The following is a 25,507-nucleotide window of genomic DNA, read 5'->3' as shown; positions in this document are numbered from 1 at the left end:
ACACATTCATCGTAGCATTTCAAGATAGATTTCAATACTTCATATTTCATGGTCCTTCATCATACATAGCATATCATTATTCTCATAACAGACCATTCTTACCATTTCATGGCATAAACAAAGAAATTCTATCTAACTTCTTTACCTCAGGTCCGACCAAACGTAAAAATGAACATCGAGCCTATATTCATAATCACAATAGACATATATTTGAACGTAAAAATGCATTTTCATGCGACATGCATACATGGGAGCATTGTTAAAATATGATGTTTAAAAATGATAATTCATACATGCTCATTTCTACCTTTTTCAAATAAAATTCAGCAACATGTTCTCTTTACTATTATTTATTTATTCAAGTCTCGAAGTTTGATTAAACTACTTAATACATTATTTTTAATCATAAATATAATTCATTTAACCTTTCTAAATTTCTCATAAAATAATACTCCCATTTATTATTTTAAATTGCTTAGAAACAACAAAACTTGTAATCATTTAGAAATACTTATAAAATTTCATGTTTCCTTTAGAAAATATCATTTTTCTAAATTAATTAAAACTACAAGATTAAGTGTGAGAAATTATAATTTAGATTGTGAGAAAAATATACTTTCTCTGATATTATTTAAGACTTAAATTATGTAAGTGTAAAACTCATTAATTTAAACAAAATACTTATTTTAACTTAATAACATAAACTTTCAGCAACCTTTATTTTGTTTAGAAATCGTAAGTGAAATTAAGCTCAAACATTTTCTCATTTAAATAAAAAAAAACAGCACTTAAATAATATTATGAAAATTCATGTTTACACAAAAAATATCATTTTCACATATACGTAACTTAGGGTAATAATTTATGCAATGTACTCACATTATTTATTTCATTTAAAAGACATATCTTATTTTTAAATCAAAATTCCAGCAACTATTAGATTACTCAAAAAAATCATAAACTTGGATTAAAAACAACATTTTCTTCATAAAATATATAAAAAAACCGCATGTATTAATTGAGTAAAAACACCATTTTAAATGTAAAATAAAACACCGTATTATTTACATAAAATCAAAATATCATTAGAGACTTCACCTGTGCATTTAAAACATTATCTCATCAATTTACTCACAGATTATACACAAAAATCAGCAAGCACAATTCATCATAAAATTCATCTTTTTCATGCTTCTAAAAAAAAACTCAAACCATAACCTTCATGTAATCACTAATTTATCACTTATAAAAGATTCAAGACAAACTCTTCATTTAACCAATTAACCTAGCATGTTCCTAGTGTGTATAAGTGACAAGAAAAAAAAATACTAACATGCAACAATATCCTTTAGGTCGAAACATTCATAGCCACAAGCAACAAATCCAAAACTCATACCCTAACATGTATCCATTACCATCATTGCATTCTTATTACATAAACTATTTGATTCAAAACAATCATGAAAACATAACCATAAGATTTTATATTTCATGTATAACCAAAAATCTCTATTCATGCTTACTACTACAAAAACACCTTTTTATGACACTTTTTTAAGGCACTCACCTAGATGCAAGTCCTAAAAACAGCTCTTGGACTTTTTAGGACTCGCGTTGCGAGTCCTTAAAGAAATTCTTTTAGGGCTCGCAGAACGAGTCCTAAAAACTATGCGTGTCCTAAAAGTTTGACTTTTTAGGACTCGTATTGCGAGTCCTTAAAGAATCCTTTTAGGACACTCATTGCGAGTCCTAAAAACTTATGTGTGTTCTAAAAGTTACTATTACAAAAACTACCTTTTAAGACACTTTTTTAGGACACTCAGTGAAAATCCTTAAAACATATATTTTAGGACTTGCAATAAGCATCCTAATTATTGATGTGAGTCCTAAAAGACTATGAAAAAATTTAAATTAGTAGAGACTTTTAAGGCATACTTTGAGTGTCCTAAAAGTGTATTGATAATAATAATAATAATAACAACAACAATAATAATAATAATAAATATATAAAGGTTAACTGGTAAAAAATTAAAAGCCCATCCCGTTTCCTTATACACTAAAAACCCTACCTCACATCTCTAACTCTCTCAGCCACACAAAGCCTCACTCTCACACTATGTCTCCATTATCTTCCTCTCTCTCTCTCATGCAAGAAGCCTAACCTTTCCCTCTCACTCTCTCACTGAACGACGAGATCTCGAAAACCAGGCGACGGGTGGAGTCTCAGAAACTAGGCGATAAGCGGGGTCTCCTCTCTCTTTGGCTGTACCACGGTTCTCCTTTGCTACTCTTTCTTCTTGGGACACTCACAATGACATGTAATGCAATAACTTACCTACTTAGTTTAGAGCTATTGTTTCTGATTTACTTTACGTTATACTAAATTTCATTTTTGGGATTGATTCATGGAGATGACCCAGTTGCTAAATATGACTTGATTGTATTAGTATTTCCATGAATGGTTATCATTTATTGTTGAATTTATTTTCAGGGAACTTAAGTTTCATGAAGTGAACAATTCTATAGTAGAAGCTACTGTTTAGAATCATTATGAAATAATGTTCATTCAAATTTAATGTCAAGTCATAACTACATCTATTATACGCATTGTTTTATGACTTAGAGTTTTTTTTTTGTTTATTATATTTGTTTTGGCAGTGCAGAAATGAAGGACCCAATCATTTTTTAAGCAGGTAAGCTTAATCTTTTACTTTTCTGCCTTCTTGTCCAATTCGATATGATGGTATATGGTATATGGCTTTTGTTTAAACTATATGGTGCTGAAACTCTTTATTTCAAAGTTAAGAAAAAAAAAATCTCTAACTATTTGTTCTTTACTTTATTGTGGTGGCATGGGATCATCTTTGTCAATTTGTTTGTGTGTGTTCTTTATGTTAACCATTTTTTGCCTACTTTTTAAATCTTTAGTGTATAACATTTTGAATTTGATGCTTCTGTTTTTCTTGGCAATACTTCTATTTCTTGCATGTGTATACACTTGTTGAATTTGTTTAATTTTTGGTCTCTTGAAACTTTCCGTGAGCAAAGAAAGCTGCTTTTGTTTCTTCTTTATATCTCTTACCAAATTAATTTCTTTATTCATATTTTTCTTTTCTAACTCATATATATTATACTGTCGGGTAGTTGATATGAGCACATGTTTGGATAAAGTTTTGTATATGTAATTTTAATCTAATAGAATCAATATATATATGTAATTCTTCTGTCACGTGATTAAAATAATGCATGGAATTTATAATAGATATGATTCTTTTATAATAGATATCATTATGGTAAAGTATATATTTTGATTTTGTATCTGAATTTTATTCATTGTTGAAGCTTTATTTGACCCAAAGGATTATTGTGAAAAGAAGTACTAATTTGTGTCTTGAATTTGTTTGATGAAATGTACCTCTGAGATAAAATTATATTTAATTGATGATCTTGTATAGTTTGAGATGTATTAAAGTATTATTGTTTGATTAATTATTGATCATCTTTTTAGTATAGAAGATGGCACACAACCTGTTTGATAAAAGTGCTCATATAATTTTTAAATTTTATAGTATAGGTTTTTATTGAATAAATGCTGATTGCTAGGACTTGAGATAATGATAAGTTATATGTGATAATTCAAAAAAGCAAGATTAATACAAAATATTGATTTTGAAGTGAGTATAAGATATGAATAGATTAAATACCATATTTTGCTTGATTAAGTTTGCCTTAGAAAGTATCAATTTTCAGTATTCCTAGATCAATTGCTCTTAGTTGTGATGTATGCACATTAATTCCTATAGAAATCATTTTAGAACTTCTTATGGTAAACTTTCTTGTATTAAGAGCCTAATACTTGATATATATATCATTTCAGGTTTGCTAACTACTTCCACTAAGAATGTGCTACTTTCTCTGTTTTTCAAATTACTGAATCTCAATATTTATTTTCTTGTATCCTAGGCATTTACGTACTTTGATGAGGCCCATAGTATTGGAGCAGTAGGGAAGTCTGGAAGATGTGTTTGTGAGCTCTTGGGTGTGGATCCTAATGATGTAGATGTCATGATGAGAATTTTTGTAAAATCATTAGATTGATTATTAAATTTCCTGTTTTGTATTATAAATGTGATAAGATTGAATATTCATCTTTGTTCCTAAATTTATTTTTTTTAGATTTGTAACTATCTCATTGAATGTATAAGTTTTGTTATTTTGTTGTATTTTCTTTTGAAAATTTTAGAAATCTAACATATATAATATATATAGGACTCTCAAAGGGATATATATATATATATTTTAAATCAAAATGAAAATTGTAGTTGCATTTTTTTTTTTAAATTACTTTTAAGGGCATGCAAAGTGAGTCCTAAAATCTTAATTTAAAGACACTCAACGGAATCTATCTTTTAGGACTTGCATTGCGAGTCCTAAAAAATTACTTAAAGGCACTCAACTAGATTTTTTAGGACTCACAACGTGAGTCCTAAAAACTTACTTAAAGGCACTCAACGAGAGTTTTTAGGACTCTCAACGCGAGTCCTAAAATCATTTTTTTAGGACTCGCAACGCAAGTCTTAAAAAATCTCAGTTTTTAAGGCTCTCAAATAGAGGACTCGCACACCACACGCGCAAGGCCAAACCCTTCATGCATAAAGAAAACAACCCTTCAACCAAAAATCCAAATATCAATCAACCAACAAATCAAAAGAGAACAAAACAATATACCATCATTCATAAACAATATTCTCATAACATCAAGAACCAAAAGATAAGAACAACAACTATAAGACAAAAAGGTTCCCATTACCTCTCTTGCTAGAACTCAAGGACACAATAGTGATAAGAATCCAAACTATGGCCACCATTTGTTTGAGCCTAGGGTTTCAAAACCCACATAAAGAAAAGAAAAAAAATGATCTTAGATTCAAGAAGAGGTAGAAATTAACAACACCACTATGAACCCAAATACTTACCCTAGGGATTTCGAACGCTAGCCTCCAATCCTCTTGCAACAAAATCCAAACCTATAATCACCATCATTTTTCCTTGCTTAGAAGCAAGACGTAGAGGAAACAAAATGTAATGCTATGAACCTTAACTCATACCTTATCCCTAGCCTTGGCCTCTTCTTTCTTCTCCTTCTCTTCTCCTTCACGTTCTTCTTCTCTCCTCTCTCTCTAGAACTCACAAGCTCTCCCTCTCCCTTCTCTCTAAGCACACAGCAGCCACCAAGCCAAATGAGCCTTCAAGCTCTTTCTTATTTTATATTTAAATGCCCCAATCACCGAAACCTAGCTAAGGAAAAGGTAATTATCATTTTCCTTTATTTTCCCTATATAAAAAAATATATAACAATTAATAATTATACTCACCCAATCAATCCCTTTGATAATTGATAGCACACTAATTCCTCTATTTTATTCCTTTGTTGTCCATGACTAATAAAGGAAATTATGTTATTCTCGTAACTCTAGGGTCCTACGACTTGGGCCTAGGTTTTAACCCATTTTCGTTGTGTTTTATAAAAAAATGATATTTCTTAGAAAATTTAGATAATTCATTAGCTTTCTAATGGTACCAATTGTGTCTAAATCGGATATCCACAACTCAAGTTATGACAATTTTACTGAAGTTGGGTCCAAGATTACGGGAAATCAGAAAAAGGCAACTCCTTTTTCTACACTTTTACATTTCCCATTAATCCTATTTTTATTTTAATAAAAATAATTAATTAACAAGGGAATAATCTAGAATAATGCCTGGGAAAATCCTTGCATGCTCATCATGGAATCATGCACATGCACACACAGGTGCAATTCTACTAACCATGCACATTGGTGCACACAAGCAAAGCTCATTTACTTACAAATTAAAATAAACTCACATAATTTCTACCAAACAGTTCAAACAAGTAAAAATAATTTCCTAACACTTAACAATTAATAAAAAAAAATAAAGCACATAATTAATTAATCTAAAAAAAAATTGGTGCCCTACATCTTCACACAACAATGTAATAGTGGTTGCATGCCCCAAACCTCCAGTTGTGCTTCCTCGTCCAAATCGTTTGACTCTACTATTTTTCATTTTGCTGACATAAATTGTGTACCCATCCATAATGGTATAAACAAGTAGTGCGCGCTCAGTAGTAATAGAGGATAAATGAGAAACTAGAAGAAGATTTGCACACACAAAATAAGTCGAAGCAATGGCTTTTTCTGTCAAATCTGCTTTCTTTAAATGGCGAGGCTGGCCATTAGACATAACTCATTGAGACCCTGGTTTACACAAAAGGTTGATAACTGCACCATAATCAATTTGTCCTCTTGTGGATTTAAGGTAACCAAATTGAAAAGATCATTTATAGTCTTACTGTCAAAGGGCACCCACGTACCACGAACAAAACATTTATGTCGGCGGTGCTCCGAAAGATTAGCATGAAATTCTAACATCAATTGTCATATTCCACCATAAGGGGAATGCACTAAAGTCTACCACCCCCTCCGCTCAATATTAAGAAGAATATTCTCGTAAATTGGTTCATTCTTTGGTATAGGATCGTATTCCATGCCCCGTTCCACCAACACTTTCCTTCCTCGCATACTATCAAACCTCTTTTCAGTATCTTCACTAAGAAACTTATCAGTATTAAAACTTCGATTTTTATCCCTAGAAGTAGAAGCTTCAGTAGATCCCTATGATTTCTTTTTAGGAGCCATTTGCACAAAATATCACACAAAAATAATTCCTCAAAATCACATAAAAAAAACACAGTCACAAAAAATGATGTCAAACTTCGTCCTCTAAAAAGCATTTCAATCGTAATTATAGTGTTAAAGAACCAACAACAAACTAATAAAAAAATTAGGAAACTAAAAATAATGAAAACACCTCATTGAGGAAATTCGCAAACAATTGATGAGCACATTTATAAAACATCCTTCAAGACCTATTTTTCAACAATGTATTCCCCAAAAATTCAACATAAAATACAGTAATCAACAAAAACAATGAATCAAACAACAAATTAAAGTTATGTAAAAGTTACTCTTATAATTATAATGTCACCCCAAATTTTATCCTAAATAATGAAACTTATTCATACAAGTTTCGATACAAGAATAATAATACATATACTTACTTGAAATCTTCTTCAAACATGGCACATAAAGCTTTAAAACCGCAATAGATGCTTGACCCCTGAATTTTTTTTGTGGTGCTAGGGCTTTTGAGAATGGAGAGAAAGAAATGAAAATTTAAATTAGGAGGGAAAGATGGTAGAGAATAAAAAAACAATGTAGAGGATGATAATTAAATGAGTTGTATATGAATGAAAGCTCAAATGTACAAAAGAAATGTAGAGTATTGAAAATCGAATGTTGGAATATGATATTTTGAAATAGGGGAGAAATGTGATTTTGAAATCTATAAAAGTAAATGGGGTCGGGGTCACGTCGTGGCACTCTTTTATTGCGTCGCGACTCTCAGGGCGACTGACCATTTCTGGACAATTGCGCCCTGCGTCACTCTTTATTAGAGAAGTGGCTCTCAGGGCCACTGTCCATTTCTAGACCATTGGGTGTCGTAGTTCTTAATAGTGTGTGACGCGGCTCACAGGGCGTTACTCTTTGAGCAATCCTTCACATTGAATTTCATAATTTTATGTTAATATGAAAAAAAAATTATTTCAAATTAATTATTGGTTATACATTAAGAATTAAATATTTCTTATAAATTAAAGAAATGCGCTTTAAAAAAGTTGTGAAATTTTTTGTTTATGATTTAAATTTTAACCCTTATGGTTTAAAATTAAAGTCTTATGGTTTAGATTTTAAGCAGTGTGGTTTATATTTTCAACCAAGTGGTTTAAATTTTAAGCCATTTAAGACTTGTGGTTTATCATTTAACACTAGTGGTTTAACTTTTGAGCCTAGTGGTTTAAATTTAAAGCCTTGTGGCATAAATTTTAAAGCTTAATGGTTTAAATTTTAAGCCTTGAGGTTTAAATTTAAAGCTTCATGGTTTAAATTAAACATTGTGGTTTAAAGAGACTTGGTTTATAATTTAAGCTGAAAGGATAAAAATTTATAAATTGTGGTTTAAATTTGATGCCATTTAAGCCTTGTGATTCAAATTTGATGCAATTTAAGACTTGTGGTTTAACTTTAAAGCTTAATAATTTAAATTTTAAGCATTGTCGTTTAAATTTAAAGCTTAATGATTTAAATTTTGAACATTATGGTTTAAAGAGACTTGGTTTATAATTTAAGCTTAAACGATAAAAATTCATAACTTGTGGTTAAAATTTAATGTCATTTAAGCCTTGTGGTCAAATTTAATGCCATTAAGGCACATGGTTGAAATTTTAAGCCTAGTGGTTTAATTTAAAGCACTTTGGATTAAGATTTTAAAGATTTTGGATTAGATTTTACATATTACATTATATAGAATAAAATTATAGAATAAAGAGACTTGGTTTATGATTTAAACCTAAATGATTAAAATATAAACCTTGTGGTTTATATTTTGATGTCATTTAAAACTAGTGGTTTAAATTTAAAGCTTAATGGTTTAAAATTTAAACCTTATGGTTTAAAATTTAAACCTTATGGTTTAAAGGGACTTGGTTTATAATTTAAGCTTAAAGGATAAAAATTTATAACTTGTGGTTTAAATTTGATATCATTTAAGCCTTGTTGTTCAAATTAGATACCATTTAAGGCTTGTGGTTTAAATTTTAAGGCTAGTGGTTTAAATTTTAAGCCTTGTGGTTTAAATTTAAAGCTTAGTGGTTTAAAGAGACTTTGTTTATAATTTGAGCTTAATTGATAAAAAATTACAACTTGTGGTTTAAATTGATGTAGTTTAAGCCTTGTGGTTAAAATTTGATGTCATTTAAGGGTTGTGGTTTAAATTTTTAGCCTAGTGGTTCAAATTTTAAGCATGTTGGTTTAATATTTTAAATATATTGGATTAGAATTTACACATTACATTCTATAAATTAAAATTATAGATTAAAGAGACTTGGTTTAAGATTTAAGCATAAAGGATTAAAATTTAAACCTTGTGGTTAAAATTTTGAAGCCATTTAAGACTTGTGGTTCAAATTTTAAGCAATTTAAGGCTTGTGGTTTAAATTTTATGCCTTGTGTTTTAAATTTAAATTTTAATGGTTTAAATTTTAAACTGTGTGGTTTAAAGAGACTTGGTTTATAATTTAAGATTAAAGGATAAAAATTTATAACTTGTGGTTTAAATTTGATGTCAGTTAAGCCTTGTGGTTCAAATTGGACACCATTTAAGCCTTGTGGGTTAAATTTTAAGGCTAGTGGTTTAAGTTTTAAGCCTTGTGGTTTAAATTTAAAGATAAGTGGTTTAAATTACAAACATTGGGGTTTAAAGAGACGTGGACTATAATGTAAGCAGGAAGGATAAAAATTTATAGCTTGTGGTTTAAATTTAATGTCGTTTAATCCTTGTGGTTAAAATTTGATGACATTTCAGGCTGGTGATATAAATTTCAATCCTAGCGGTTTCAATTTTAAGCCTTTTGGTTTAAGATTTTAAATATTTTTTATTAGATTTTACACATTACATTATATAGATTAAAATTATAGGTTAAAGAGACTTGGTTTATGATTTAAGCCTAAAGGATTAAAGTTTAAACCTTGTCGTTTAAGTTTTGATATCATTTTAGACTTGTGGTTCAAATTTTAAGCAATTTAAGGCTCGTGGTTTAAATTTTAAGGATAGTGGTTTAAATTTTAAGCCTTGTGGTTTAAATTTTAAACATTGTTGTTTAAAGAGACTTGGTTTATAATTTAAGCTTAAAGGATAAAAATTTATAAATTGTGGTTTATATTTGATGTCATTTAATCATTGTCGTTTCAATTTTATGCCTTGTGTTTTAAATGTAAATTTTAATGGTTTAAATTTTAAACTGTGTGGTTTAAAGAGACTTGGTTTATAATTTAATATTAAAGGATAAAAATTTATAACTTTTGGTTTGAATTTGATGTCAGTTAAGCCTTGTGGTTCAAATTGGATGCCATTTAAGCCTTGTGGTTTAAATTTTAAGGCTAGTGGTTTAAATTTAAAGCTTAGTGGTTTAAATTTCAAAACTTGTGTTTTAAAGAGACTTGGTTTATAATGTAACCAGGATGGATAAAAATTTATAACTTGTGGTTTAAATTTGATGTCATTTAAGCCTTGTGGTTAAAATTAGATGGCATTTAAAGGCTTGTGGCTTAAATTTCAATCCTAGCGGTTTAAATTTTAAGCATTTTGGTTTAAGATTTTAAATATTTTTTATTAGATTTTACATTAAAATTTAAACCTTGTGGTTTAAGTTTTGATATCATTTTATACTTGTGGTTCAAATTTTAAGCAAAATAAGGCTCGTGGTTTAAATTTTTAGGATAGTGGTTTAAATTTTAAGCCTTGTGGTTTAAATTTAAAGCTTAATGGTTTAAATTTTAAACATTGTCGTTTAAAGAGACTAGGTTTATAATTTAAGCTTAAAGGATAAAAATTTATAAGTTGGGGTTTAAATTTGATGTCATTTAATCCTTGTGGTTTAAATTTGATGCATTTAAGGCTTGTTGTTTAAATTTTAAGCCTAGTGATTTAAATTTTTAGCTTTTTGGCTTAAGAATTTAAAGATTTTTTATTAGATTTTTCACATTACATTATATAAATTAAAATTATAGATTAAATAGAGTTGGTTTAGAATTTAAGCCTAAATGATTAAAATTTAAACTTTGCGGTTTAAATTTTGAAGTCATTTAAGCCTTCTCGTTCAAATTTTAAGTAATTTAAGGTTTGTGGTTTAAATTTAAAGCTTAATGGTTTAAATTTTAAGCCTTATGGTTTAAATTTAAAGCTTAATGGTTTGAATTTTAAGCCTTACGGTTTAAATTTTAAGATTAATGGTTTAAATTTTAAACCTTGTGGTTTAAAATGACTTTGTTTATAATTTAACCTTAAAGGAGTAAAATTTAAGCCTAAATTTTGATGTCATGCAATCCTAGTGGTTCAAATTTTAAGTCATTTAAGGCTTTTGGTTTAAATTTAAGGCTTAATGGTTTAAATTTTAAGCCTTGTTGTTTAAATTTAATGCTTAATGGTTTCAATTTTAAGCCTTGTGGTTTTAAATTTAAAACTTAAATGTTTAAATTTTAAACATTGTGGTTTAATGAGACTTGGTTTATCATTTAAGCTTAAAGGATAAAAATTTAAAACTTATGGTTCAAATTTGATGTCATTTAAGCTTTGTGGTTCAAATTTGATGCCATCTAAGGCTTGTTGTTTAAATTTTAAGCCTAGTTGTTTAAATATTAAGCCTTTTGGTTTAAGATTTTTGATTAAATTTTACACATTACATTATATAGATTAAAATTATACTTTAAAGATACTTGGTTTATGAATGAAATATCAAATGTACAAAAGAAAGGTAGAGTATTTGAAAATTTGATGTTGGAATATGATAATTTGAAATAGGGGAGAAATGTGATTTTGAAATTTGTAAAAAACGGATGGAGTCGGGGTCGCGCCGCGACACTCTTTTATTGAGTCGCGGCTCTCAGGGCCCCTGACCATTTCTGGACAATTGCGCATCGCGACACTCTTTTTTAGTCGTGGCTCTCAGGGCCACTTTTCATTTATGCACCATTAGGCGTTGCAGCTCTTAATGTTGTGTGCTGCAGCTCAAAGGGTGTTACTCTTTGATTAATCCTTCACATTGAATTTCATAATTTTATGTTAATATGAATTTTTTTCCTCTCATCCTTTATTTCCAATTAATTTCTAGTTATACTTTAAGAATTAAACACTTCTTATAAATTAAAGAAACACGCTTTAAAAAAGTTGTGAAATTTTTTGTTTATGATTTAAATTTTAATCATTGGGGTTTAAAATTAAAGTCTTATGGTTTAGATTTTACGCAATAGGGTTTATATTTTAAACCAAGTGGTTTAAATTTTAAGCCATTTAAGACTTGTGGTTTATCATTTAACACTAGTGGTTCAACATTACGCATTATATTTTAAAGATATAATTTAAAGATCGTGGTTTAAATTTTCAGTCTTATTGTTTAAAGTTTGAGTATTGTTGTTAAAAAATTAGACATTATGGTTAGTCATTTATATTTTAACCTTAATAGGTAAAATTTTAAGCCATGGATTTAAATATTAAACAATTTTGATTTAAATTTAATCGGTTATGCCTAATAGTTTAAATGGGACGTTGTTTAAATTTTATGTTTAAATGGGATGTGGTTTTTATTTTAAGCCATTTAAGCATTGCAGTTTAATATGTAAGCCTATTGATTTATATTTTAAGTCTTGTGGCTTAAATTTTAAAGAGTATTAATTAAGATTTTAAACATTAAGACTTTGTTTAGATTCTTAGCTTTTCGGTTTAACCATTAAAATGTATTGGTTTAAATTTAAAGGCATTTATGCTTTGTTATTTAAAATTTAAGCCTAGTTTAACCATTTAATCATAGTGGTTCAAATTTGATGTCATTTATCCATTGTGGTTTAATTTTAAGCGAAGTATTACAATTTTCATTGGTCTTGGTCAACATTTGAAAGGTTGTGGCATTTGAATTTAGTATAAAATGTAAGAGATAATTAGAGATAAACTAAAACAATAATAGACTATTCACATTTCTTTCTTTAATACATTTTAATATTGTAGTAATTTAAAAATGTACAAATCTATATTTCTTCAAGTACTCACTACAAAACCAACCCAAAACAATTGTCAAACTTTAGTTATGGTATCTCAAAAATCAATCCTAAAAAATATACATTTGTATAACATTTTTTCAAGGTCAAACTAGGTCCATACAAACTTTAAACTCTTGAAAATTCTTGTCCTCTATTATCAACACACAATCATAGCTCTTTTCGGTCTCTTTCATGGCCGAAAAAGACACAGCAACAAAAGCATTAAGCATAATAAAAAATGAAAATAAAAAAATGATAACACCACATAAAAGTAAAATCATTTAACAATAAAAAAAAATTAGAACTCTCAAAATCTTCAAAAGTATTAGGTATTTCCTTTGACATGGCCAATAATGCAAAACTTAAACCAAAAAGATTGAGATAAAGACCTGGAGTAGAAAGAAAGGCACAATAACAAATTTGTACTACTGTAGCGTTTTTGACTCATGACTGCAACAAAAACAGAAAAGATTAATCACACTATAGAAAAATAAATATTCAAAATTAAAGCATGAGTTTGAAAGTGAAAAACTATAACCTTTAAAATGTAAACCATGTGTGCATTTCTATAATTAACTTTGGCATATATCTTCAGTCGGAGTTATATATCTTTCATTCATGTGTTTGAAGTTCCCATGAACCCACAATTCTATTGCCATTTTTTCTGCATAAAAAAGCTTTATCTGATCCAATTTCAAAAACTAATTTTCCCGCCATCAATAATTCAATAAACTTTATGAGATAAATGCTACAATCAGTCCTACAACATAAAAAAAAAACAACTTATATCATAAAATTTTCATCCATATAAAAAAAAAACATTAATTAATGCAACTAATTTATTTTTCAAAACTTACATATTATTTTGGAATTGAGTTGGATCCCATGAAAACTCAAAATCTGACATCTTGAAGCATATCCTTGTCTTTTTTTCATGGAAACGAAAGTACTAAAAAATTTAAGGAAGAATCTAACAGTATTTCTTCACATGATTTGTTACATTCTCATCACCGCCTTCATAATAAGAATCATAAATAATGATTTTTCGCTTGTCAATCTCAAGAACTCCTAAGCACCAATGATTTAAGTGTTTCCCACCTATAATAAAAAATGGCAAATATATAAAATCCACATCCAGCCATGACTTCCCATATAATATTGATTTTCCCAGAATCCTATCAATTAAAGTAACTTCCTTGCTCCAATTAAATTCTTTTAACTGAGTTTCACTAACCGCTAGTTTCCTAAGAAATACATCAAAAATATAGTATGATGTAGTACATTTTTGAAATGTAGCAGAGCAAGTATGACAAAGAGCCTTTCTTGTCAAATAATAAAGTAATACGGAAATATGCTGCATTATGAAAAATGAGGGGGGAAAACATAAAACAATATAAAAGCAAATAATTTTCAAAGTGTGCAAAACTAACATGAAATAGGATAAAAAAATTATAATCTTAACGAATCATCAAGGAGACTGTTCTTGTCATATAAATCATGGAACCACGTCTTATAATTAATACATATGTCACCATATAGGAAAGCACACATTGTGACATAAAATGGATAGAATGGTTCTCTTTTAGACCTACATAATAAAACAAAAGATATTAATGTATAAAACAATAGAATTAACAAAAATACTCAATAAGTAATCCAACTTACCTATGCTTCTTAAGACCAAGTTTGTACCATGACATAAATATTTCTTCAAACTCCATAGAAGGCATACCATCAAAATTGTTCTCAAAAGGAAATCGTCCAATGAAACGAGCTTCCTTTTTTCTTTGTTCTTTGGATAAAGCCAAAACAATTGCCGACAAATCATGAGTGTATGGAGAACAAACAAATTCGCTTGGTTTATTTCCCCTTTTCTTTCTTGAATATAATTTCTTTATCTCATGCGCATCATGATTGCCCTTTGATGATCGTGATAAAATATTGAAGGTTGGAGTAGTCTCAAAATTTTCTGATGATTGAACAATATCAATCTCTTTATCTCCAACATTGCATGATTGCGAAAGCATCTTCAATCTTGCAAAATCATTATCATCACCATTATCAATTTTGTTAGTTGCTATTTCTTTTAGTTCATTTTCAATTCCTTCCACATTACAAACCTAAAAATGAGAATGCGATACACAAATTAAGAAAAATAAACAAACAGTTTGTAAAAAGTAAAGCAAAATTAATAAAAGGTTTTTCAATTCAAAATTAGGTTAAAAATTATACCAATATGATTGCTAACGGATCAACACATTCTACACTGTCGAAGTCAATTATACTTTGGTATCTTCAGATAAGGAGTTCCTCTCTTGAGAAGAACACTTTCCATCTTTGCTCTTCTGCTTCTCTAGGAGCTACCTCGTTTGCATCATGTTTCTTCATAAAAATCCATTAAAAAAATGCTTCATTCCCTCCACAATATCCTTCACCTTCATTTTAATATCAACAATATCTTTTTTCGTTGCAATATTGTCTTCTTTGAGTTCCTGAAAAAAAAATAGGAGGGGGAAAATATATGATAAACAACATGGCAAAAACAAAATATACTAGAAATTGTAAACAACATATTTTCAAAATGCAAACTAGACACAACAAAAACATAAACCTAAGTTGAAAACAATAAAAATGAAGCTTCAACAATGAAATAACTTCTTCATTACAACTACTTGAACTAAAACTTTTTCTCTTCTTACTTTTGAATTTATCGTCATCTTTTTCTCTCGCTCTTTTAAAACTTGAAGAGTCACAAAGCATACCATGATTGTATGAATTTCTTTCATCATTAGAGAATGTTAATGGAACATAAACCTATACATAAAACAAAATAAAAAATATTAATATGACAATCCTAAATAGGAAAGCAATATAAAAAATTAAAAAATAAAAACAAATTTTTTCCTTTGATCTTTTGAAAACTTTTTTCCAAATTGTTTTTAGGTGACAATTCTTCTTCTCTATCTTCCAATTCAAAATTCTAAGGATTTTTGTACCAACATGAATGGAAAATGATGACTCGAAAATAGGAATAACCTCAAATCCCCAAACTTGGAAGGAAATAGGGAAGCCACACAGCTCATAACCTGTCTTTGATGAATCTAAAGCGCTTCTGAGGTATTTTATTGTTTCATTAAAAGATCGGCGACCCCAAGGATATGCCTCAAACGTTTCTTCATCCTCAACTAATTTTATAACAAAGTTGTCAACCAACCTATCACCTCTTTTACTTGCTAATATGTTTTCAAAAATGTATACTTTGGCTAAATTAATTGCATCTTCAGCATCAATATCAATTCTTCTAGATTTACTAAAATCTTTCGACTCATTTTTTGAAATTAATGATTTTCAAAGAAGTATTTATCAAGTAACCTACTGTTATGATTGTTGTTTATCCAAAAAACAGTTGTGGATGACGTGACAAGAATTTTCGACACGTGGCACAGATACTGCTCGCCTATCGACCAAAGATACTTCCATATACGAGGTTCAAGTTTTATATACGACCAGCCTGGTCGTATACTCCGTTTATTTATGTATAAATTTGTATAGTTGTAATGATAGCCGAGAATATCTCTTCATTATAACCTGAATATCCGTTTATTAATGAAAGATATGATTAATTGACTCATGTAACCCTCCTTGAGCCTATAAATATATAAGAAATAGCTCAAGGGGGGATCTTTTTTCGAATCCTCTTTTCTAATCTGAGAAGAAAAGAATTGTATTGCTATTATCCATCGTCTATATTGTTTCTCCTTCTAAGGTTTGTGAAACTCAAGAACCCTAGTTCTTTGATCACACCTTTGAAGCTCAACATTAATAATAGTATCAAGTGGACGTAGGTCATTACCATTCATTTGGGGTCGAACCACTATTATTCTTGGTGTCCTTTACTTTCCCTTAGATTGTATTCTCAAGCATCGTACTATTTTCTTGTCGTATATTTGACTCCATGTCATTGGCTAATTTGAGGGTCAACATTCTGGTGCTTTCATTGAGAGCTTGTGAAAGAATCTAATGGCAAAAACTTCCAAAAAGACCAGACAGGCTATTGCTGCTGCATCATCCCAGCCTCCTCCCCCAAATGTGGCTGAAGACGAACCGCATTTGGATTTTTATGAGGAGGAGTTAGATTCTGAAACCTTGAAGGCAACACTAGGGGTGTTGCAAGATGAGTTGGCCAATCTAAGGGCCAATCAAGAGAATGCTGCAGAGATAATGGCATCGCAGCAAAGGGAAATAGAACGCCAGCGTCAGAAGCTGAACGAGCGGCAGGCTGAGATGGACCGTCGACAAAGGGATGCCATGGCCGCCCTTGAAGCAGCCATCCAGATGGCTAGGAATCAGGTTGCGCCAGCCTCCCAGCCAGATCAACCACCAAATGGGCCACCTCAAAGGGGTCCCAATCTTAGTCCTCCGCTCCAGCCAGTAAACCCTTAGAGGCCGGAGCAGCCACATATGGCTCAGGACGATGTCCCACCTAGGAATCCTGAGCAGCAGCCTCCGTCTCAGACTGGTTGAGGCAATCCCCAGCGCCCAAGGCAGAATAGGGCCGGGCAATCGCCTTGCAGCCCTAGACGCCCAGGGGATGAAGAGCCGGATCCACCGAGCAGGGGGCAATGTCCTTATGCCAACTGGAGGAACTCAGACGCAGGCTATGCGGTTAGGGGCCCCCCACGGCATAACAATGCACGGGGACCCACCGACCAGCGCAGGCTTCCCCCTAATGCTCGGGAAATGCCAGCCCAAGGAGGCAACAGAGTGAATAGTCAGTCGCACCATAGTCAGCCACGATTCAGAGATGGCCACGACTACAATGAAGCCAACTCTGGCAGAGGAAATGTTGTTCGGAGGAACGAAGAGAGAGGTGGAGGCAGGAGCCCCCCACCTAGAGAAGATCGACCAGCCGGTCATAACGTTGGGGGGCAGCCCAGGCAGAATAACGTCTTTAGTCTGCTCGGAGCCAGCGAGCAGCGGCGAAGAGATGATGATTTGAGGGACGTACTTTATGACCGCCGAGAAAGGCACGATGAGTACATTCCCCCAACACCAGATGTAACGACCTGGATTTTCAAGACTCGATAATGCGGAAATATAAATGTTTTCATTTAACAAAATGTCTCAAAAACCCATAGAAAAAAAAACTTTTAAAAAAGTCATATGGCCATACTTAATATTTAGTTACAAAACATGTTTTATAAAGAGTAGAGTGAGCCTAGTTTAGGAAAATTACACAACATTTCCAAAAATAAAACGGCTTCCCAAAAGGTCGGTCCACATGTACATTTGCAAGGAAGACTCCAGCACTCACTGCTCTGCCCTGCCCTTGCCCTTACCTACAACATGAAACAACTAGGTAAGCGAAAACGCTTAGTAAGATCAACTTTCAAACAAAGCAGATAGAGAAATAGGGATCCGGACCCATCCGGGCCCTACACAATCAATTTCAAGAACGCTAAAGCGTCCTGGCAAACTTATGGTCATGCCTGATAACCAATGATAAATTAATTCATAACTAGATAAAAATCCTGCACTCAGAAAAATCCCAAAACAAGCAGATATATTATATCACAGCTAATTCTTATCAACAATTATATCCCTGCACTCAGAAAATCCCAGAGCAAGCAGATATATTATATCACAACTATATCTTATCAACAATTATATCCCTGCACTCAGAAAATCCCAGAGCAAGCAGATATATTATATCACCATATAATTCGAGACCAACGCTCGACAATTTCCAACAATTCAGGCGTAACGCGCCCTCCAACATAATTGCTAATCTGTAAAAGAGAATCGAGTCTCCACACTAAGATCTAGCCAATAAATATTCTCATCAAGGGTAACTATCGTGTTACCTAGGGCATCGCTACTTATCCAAGAGTGTAATCCAATTTACACGGTTTTACGGAGACTTCTATGTTAATCAGTGGTGCTGGTGAGCAGTTGCCCCTAGGGTGTTCAGCCTCACTCAATCTTGGCAACCCCTAGTATCTCTAGGCACTCTCACTGAATGGCCAATATTCACGGCTGCTATCCGGGAATAACTTATCAGATCACTTGCTCGGATTCTAACCGTCCAATGATTAAGTAAGCATGAGGGCCCCTAGGTCCCATTTATCTTGGCGCCCCTAGGTTTAACCAGCTTATCCTCATCTCATGGCCACTCGTCGCGGTAATGAACCAGACATAAATAAAATCAAGCAGTGTGACAGGAATCAACCGTCTAGGATATGATAGACATCTACCGTTCAGATTTTCTAAATCAGCACTCACTAGACTAACGTCTCTAAGCAACTTTCTATGACAGCCTATATGTGTGCATGTATCCCTATACTAACATACAAGACAATAATCATTTTATGTTGCAGCCATACAATATAAGATGACTTACTTGGAGTCCTTAGTGCTCAGCAGGTTTTCACCCTCCAACGTTCAGTCCAGTTAGGCTTAGCCAATACTGTAGTTATCCATACAGTATACTCGGATTAATTATGGCACTCATAATTCATTATTATTATTTTGGGCAGTTTGGTCATTTTAATAAAAGTCATTTGTAAGGATTTATAATCCTTATTTGGTTTTAAACCTATTAAGGAAAGTCATACAAAATATTCGAGACTAAACCCTAAGTCTCGGGGAGACCTATCCTAAGGTCTCGATATCTAGGCTCGGGTATCACAATGGTATTTTCCCACAACCCGCTAAAAATCTTATTCTTTCAAGGTATCGCTATTAACCCGCATTTTCGACTAGTCGGTTAAAATATGTAAGATTTTAGCCGGCATTATATCCAGAAAATACAAATAATTCCTTAATTATTTTTAAAGAAAATAAACTCTTTAAATTTTCCTTTTATTTTTCTTAAGGTTTTAATATCTAAAAACTGTTTTAAGAAAATTGCCTAATTTGTCTTAATTAGGAAAACCGTTATAAATTTCTCATCTTGACTAATTAATTTTCCAAAATCAATTAATCAATTTTACTTACTAGAAAAATAATTCATTTAATTATTTTATCAAAATATAAGGTTTTAAACCCTCTTTTAATTTATTAACTATTAATAAATTAAATCTCTTATTTTTAAAAAGAATAAAAACTCTTTAATAAAAATAATTCATTTAAACTCAAAGGGGTAATTTTAGTGAAAATATGATTTCAAGACTTACCATTTTATATCTTGAAATAAACAAAATTTTACTTTTTACCTTATGTTCCAAAATCTCATTTTTTACAGTAAGTGTGAAAAACCTATTTTTCACATTTTTAACTACATACTTCGTTAGTTCATAACTTGAAATTTACTTACCCAATTGTTACCAAAATTTCCCAATTCCATTTTTGTTATGCCATTTAGGTCTTTGTAAAATCTTAGGTCAAAATGAGCATTTTTTATTGGTGAAATCATTTTCCAACAATGAGGTAAAAATGACCTTATTTTCAAGTCCTTATTTTTTCCAAACTTTGACAGTTAATAACTTTCAAACTGTTCAATATTTTCTTACCAAATTTTACAGTAGAATAATAGGTTATGCCAGCAATATGTCCAAAAATTTTTAGAAAAAACTGGGTTCATTTTACCTATACAGTGGCTGTCCAAACTTGTTTCCGAAAATAAGAATACGAAAAAACTGTTTTTTACCTAAACTTTGAAATAGCATAACTTACTCATTTCTAAACATTTTTTGGTGTTTCAAAAGCTCAATTTTATGTACTCAATCTCAAAAACATCACAACACAATTTAATTTTATAAAACCAATATACAGTGGCTGCTTGACCCCTTGGAAGTCACAGCTCAAAACATGTTTTGTTTTAGGGTATCCTACAAAACCCTTGGGGGTTTTGGTTCCCATTTTCAAAAATCAATACACATGCATCATAAAAATTATTAAACAACTACCATAACCTTATTACATCACCAACAAGAAACTTTAAGCATTAAATATACAAACTAATGCTTAAAACTAAAAACCCTACAACAAAATCATCAAAAGTAAACTTTTTACCTCTTTGGTGTTCTTGCTTAAGGTTTTGACCTTCCTATTAGCTTTGGCTCCTCCAAAACCTTTCAAAAACCCTAACCAACTTCCCCCAACAACATAGGTAATTAGCTATTTGAAACTCTATGATTAAAACTTGACAAAAGTCTAGATTAATGAAACTTTACCTTAGGGAAAACCCTTCCTAGACCAAGACTTAGCTTCCAAGTTTCTTTGGTGTTCTTGGGGTTGAAAATGGAGAGAACACTTGAGAGAGTCTTCAAAAATCAGATGAGAGTGAATGAGGGAGGGAGAGTGGTCGGATTTGGGGGTTAGAATGGCTCACACAACTCTTCAAAATATCACAAAACACTTGAGTGCTTTTCTACCCACTTGCCCACTTGACTTCTTAATTAAATGGGAGTTAAACTTTATAAAATTGGGTTCAAACCACTCTAAAATAGCACATGGCTGGCCACCCTTTGCCATATATGTGATCATTAATTTTTTATTTTTTTTTATAAAGGTTAATAAATGTTTCATAAGAAGAAAAGTCCAAATTGGCTTTTGACACCTTTTTCACTCTTATTAAGTTTTAATCACCAAAATTAACATTAATTAATTAAATTAAATGTCTCTCACATTTAATTTAATTAATCACATAATAAAATTTAACCTAAGGTCCATTCATAGAATAAAATTCCCCATTTCGGCAAAATTAGGCATTTAACACAAAATGCCTTAAAATTTCCATTTTTTATTAGGTTTATTATTTTTTACCAAACTTTAACTTTTATGAATGTATTTTATGCCCAAAATATAATTGCCATGATTTTTCGTTTTATTTTCCGAGATTTTTACTCGATCAGGGTTTTTGTGTCTGTCCAGGACCGAAAGTCTTATCTTAACTTTTAAAATCACAAAATTCATATTTTGGCTAGCAATAACTCATGGAATACTTACAAACAAAAATATAATATTATTTAAAATAATATTCTTAACCTAGGGGAAAAATCCTGACCCGAGTCGTTTAAAGGTACCTGAAAACGTAGGATGTTACACCAGAGGCCCCAGCAATCCCAGAAGCTGTTCAGGCTCAAATCGATGCCCTGAACCAGGCTGTGCAACAGCTGGTCGGGGGTGAACATCCCACATTGAGTACGATCGAAGGAGAGGCACCCCCTTCGTACAGAGGATTGTTGTGGCTAAAACCCCCAGTAAGTTCAAGATCCCAACACTGCCAAATTTCGATGGGTATGGAGACCCTGTATCTCACTTTAATAAGTTTGAGATACAAATGGACATACAAAAGGTGTCAGAAGATGCCCGCTACCGCATCTTCCTGGCAACACTGTCTGACACTGCCCAGGAGTGGTTCTTTAAGTTCCCTCCTGCCAGTATAGTATCATGGGAAATGTTCGTAAAGGAGTTTTACAGCAGTTCTATGCGGGTCTTGTGCACCCCACTGAGGCGAACCAACTGGTCGAAATACGCCAGAAAGAGGGTGAGCCCTTGAAGGAATATGTTCAACGCTTCATGCGAGCTGCAGCTGAAGCCAAGACTATGGGCGATGAAGGTAAGATGATGGACCTAACTGCTGGGGTTAGACGCCATTCACCCCTCTGGAGCAGCCTCAAAAAGAATGGGGTAAGAAGCACCCAGGAATTCGTAGATCGAGCTGATTGGTACATCAAGCTCGAGGACGCGATTGCCAACAAAGAGAAATCGCCAACAAAAGACAAGGGGCCCAAGGAAGAACCCGCCAAAGCCGCCAATGGGTCCAAAAAACCCAATGTCAATGGTAGATATGGTGGGAAACGTGCGAACAACGAACCCTCGACCTCCGAGAGCACGCACCCCAAAGGTAATCAGTATGAAACGAGATTCATAAACTACACTGCCCTTGTTGAAAGCCGAGCTGAGGTCTACCAGGCGAACAGCTCAAGCGTTCCCTACAAACGACCCGCACCTATAAGAAAAGATATATGCAAGAGAGATGCAACAAAGTTATGTCGTTTTCACAACGATTACGGGCACGGCACTAACGAGTGTAACCAGCTAAAGAACAAAATTGAGTTCCTGATAAGACAGGGACATTTAAGAAGATATGTACGAGCCGCGGGAGGTTCTCAACAAGAGGCTCAAGGTGGCAACGAGTCAGCGCCTGCACGCCAACGTTCACCACCTTTACAGCCAGCTCCTGTGGTAGGTACCCTACTCACCATCTGTGAGGCCCACATCTTGCAGGAGATAGTGGGAAAGCGAGGGAATGATATGCTCGAATCCTGCGCCACGACCAGGACATCGAGATGATGAGCGTTGAGGATCGAGCACCAAAAAGGGCTCGAACAGAGAAGGAACTGATCACCTTCTCTGACGATGACACCCAACATGTGTGATTCCCACACTCCGATCAGCTAGTCGTGGACGTTCAGATCGCAAACATGATGGTGAAAAGGGTATTGGTCGATACAGGAAGTTCGATCAACATCCTATACAAGTCTTCGCTGGAAAGGATGAAGTTGTCCGTGAAAGACCTGGAGCCATGCAACCAAACCATTTATGGTTTTCCCGGAGGAGGGCTCGCCCCAACAGGGTCGACTAGACTCCCAGTCACAGCAGGCACTGCACCTGCTAACATGACAGTACTCACTGCTTTTATAGTAGTTGATTGTCCTTCGGCGTAAAACGCTGTGATAGGGAGGCCAATTTTGGTCGACCTACGAGCCGTCACCTCTATATGGCACCTCGCTATGAAATTCCCAACGGACGCAGGGATAGGATGTGTATTGGGAAACCAGAGGGAAGCGAGGGAGTGCTACAACGCCTTGATCACCAAGGCGAAGAAAGGTGTATCAAGAGATGCCACCGGAAAGGAGTTGCAAATGGAGACTGATGTTCAGGCCCACTCAGGTGATAATCTCACCAAATAGGGCGTTGCCCAAAGTGAGGATAGGGACTTAGATCCTCGCTTTGGGGATTTTGAAGAAGAAGTGGGACCCATCGAGGACCTTGAAGAGGTCCAACTTGATGAGGAAAATCCGACCATAGTTGTGAACGTCAATAAAAACCTAGAGACGACAACAAAACAAGCACTGGTGGAGTTCTTAAGGAGGAACCAGGAGGTCTTTTCCTGGTCACACAAAGACATGATCGGGATAGATCCTACAGTCATCAGCCATGTCCTGAACATCGACAAACGCTTTCCACCAGTGCAACAAAAAAGAAGGTTGCTCGACAAAGATAGATCAAAGGCCTTGAAAGAGGAAGTCGAGAAGCTGAAGGAGAATGGGTTCATCAGGGTGGCGTTTTATCCATCGTGCGTCTCTAATCCCGTAATAGTGCCCAAGCCGAATGGCAAGTGGCGTACGTGCATGGATTTTACAGACCTAAATAAAGCCTGCCCCAAAGATTGTTTCCCACTCCCAAGAATCGACCAACTGGTCGATGCCACAGCAGGGCATGAGATCCTCTCATTCATGGATGCGTACTCTAGGTAAAATCAAATCGGTATGCATCCCCCTGATGAGGATCGTACTAGCTTTCGGACTGATACATGAATGTACTGTTACAAGGTGATGCCCTTCAGTTTGAAAAATACTGGTGTGACTTACCAGAGACTCGTCAACCACATGTTCAAGGAGCTGATTGGCACAAACATGGAGGTTTATGTCGATGACATGCTGGTCAAGTCGGAGAAAGCAGAAGGGCATATAAGGGATTTGCAGGAATGCTTCAACATCCTGAATAAATATCGGATGAAGTTAAATCCCCTTAGATGCTCATTCGGAGTAGGATCAGGGAAGTTCTTGGGATTTATAGTTAACTCAAGAGGAATTGAAGCCAATCCCAAGAAGATTAAAGCCTTGATCGAGATGAAATCACCAGTAAAGATTAAAGATGTTCAAAGCCTGACTGGGAGGATTGCTGCTCTTAGTAGATTCATTTCGAAATCGACAGACAAGTGTGTTCCGTTTTTCAATCTACTAAGAGGCAATAAGAAATTTGAATGGACAAATGAGTACGAACAGGCCTTTCAAGCACTAAAAACACATATTGCGCAACCACCTATCCTATTAAAGCCGGTTGATAAAGAAAATTTGTTCATCTACTTGGAAATCACAGAATACGCTGCTAGTGCTGTTTTAGTAAAAGAAGAAGAAGGTGTGCAGAAGGCTGTCTACTACGTGAGCAAAAGGCTGATTGGAGCAGAACAACAGTACCCGCCCATCGAGAAATTAGCCTACTGCCTAGTTTTGGCCTCTTGGAAGCAGCGGCCTTACTTCCAAACTCATCCAATTACGGTCTTAACCGACCAGCCTCTTCGACAAGTCCTGCAAAAGCCAGACGCTGCAGGTAGATTGCTAAAGTGGGCAGTCGAACTCGGGTAGTTTGACGTATCTTACTTGCCGCGAGCAGCGATAAAAAGGACAAGCCTTGGCTAACTTCATCACGGAATTCACAAAGCTCACGAGTGGTGAACAGACTGAAGAGCCCAGCGAGCCTAAATGTCAGATCCAAGCTCCCATGTGGAAATTATTTACGGACGATTTTTCTAATGAGTCCCACACTGGGGCAGGAGTAATACTGATAACGCCAGAAGGGCATCAGTTTCATTGTGCAATTAGATTTGACTTCACTGCTTCTAACAATGAGGTCGAATATGAAGCATTACTCGCCGGATTGCAGTTAGGCAAGGATATGAACATAAAAGTTCTTGACATCTATAGTGATTCTCAGCTGGTGGTGAATCAGGTCCTAGGAGAGTACCAGGCGCGAGGCTTAAA

The 25,507-nt window shown here is 33.4% G+C and overlaps 1 long non-coding RNA gene across 1 annotated transcript; it reads left to right on the top strand.

Annotated features, from left to right (window-relative positions):
• Positions 1-2,057: 2,057 nt before the first annotated feature.
• Positions 2,058-4,223, top strand: LOC133804474 (uncharacterized). Its single transcript, XR_009878502.1, has 3 exons — positions 2,058-2,318; positions 2,659-2,693; positions 3,964-4,223. It is a non-coding gene; the product is annotated as an uncharacterized LOC133804474 (long non-coding RNA).
• Positions 4,224-25,507: the final 21,284 nt, after the last annotated feature.

The sequence above is a fragment of the Humulus lupulus genome, chromosome X (assembly GCF_963169125.1).
Source record: "Humulus lupulus chromosome X, drHumLupu1.1, whole genome shotgun sequence".
Taxonomy (NCBI): Eukaryota; Viridiplantae; Streptophyta; class Magnoliopsida; order Rosales; family Cannabaceae; genus Humulus; species Humulus lupulus.
Note: the sequence above shows the minus strand (reverse complement) of the source record. Positions and strands in the feature narration are given on the sequence as shown.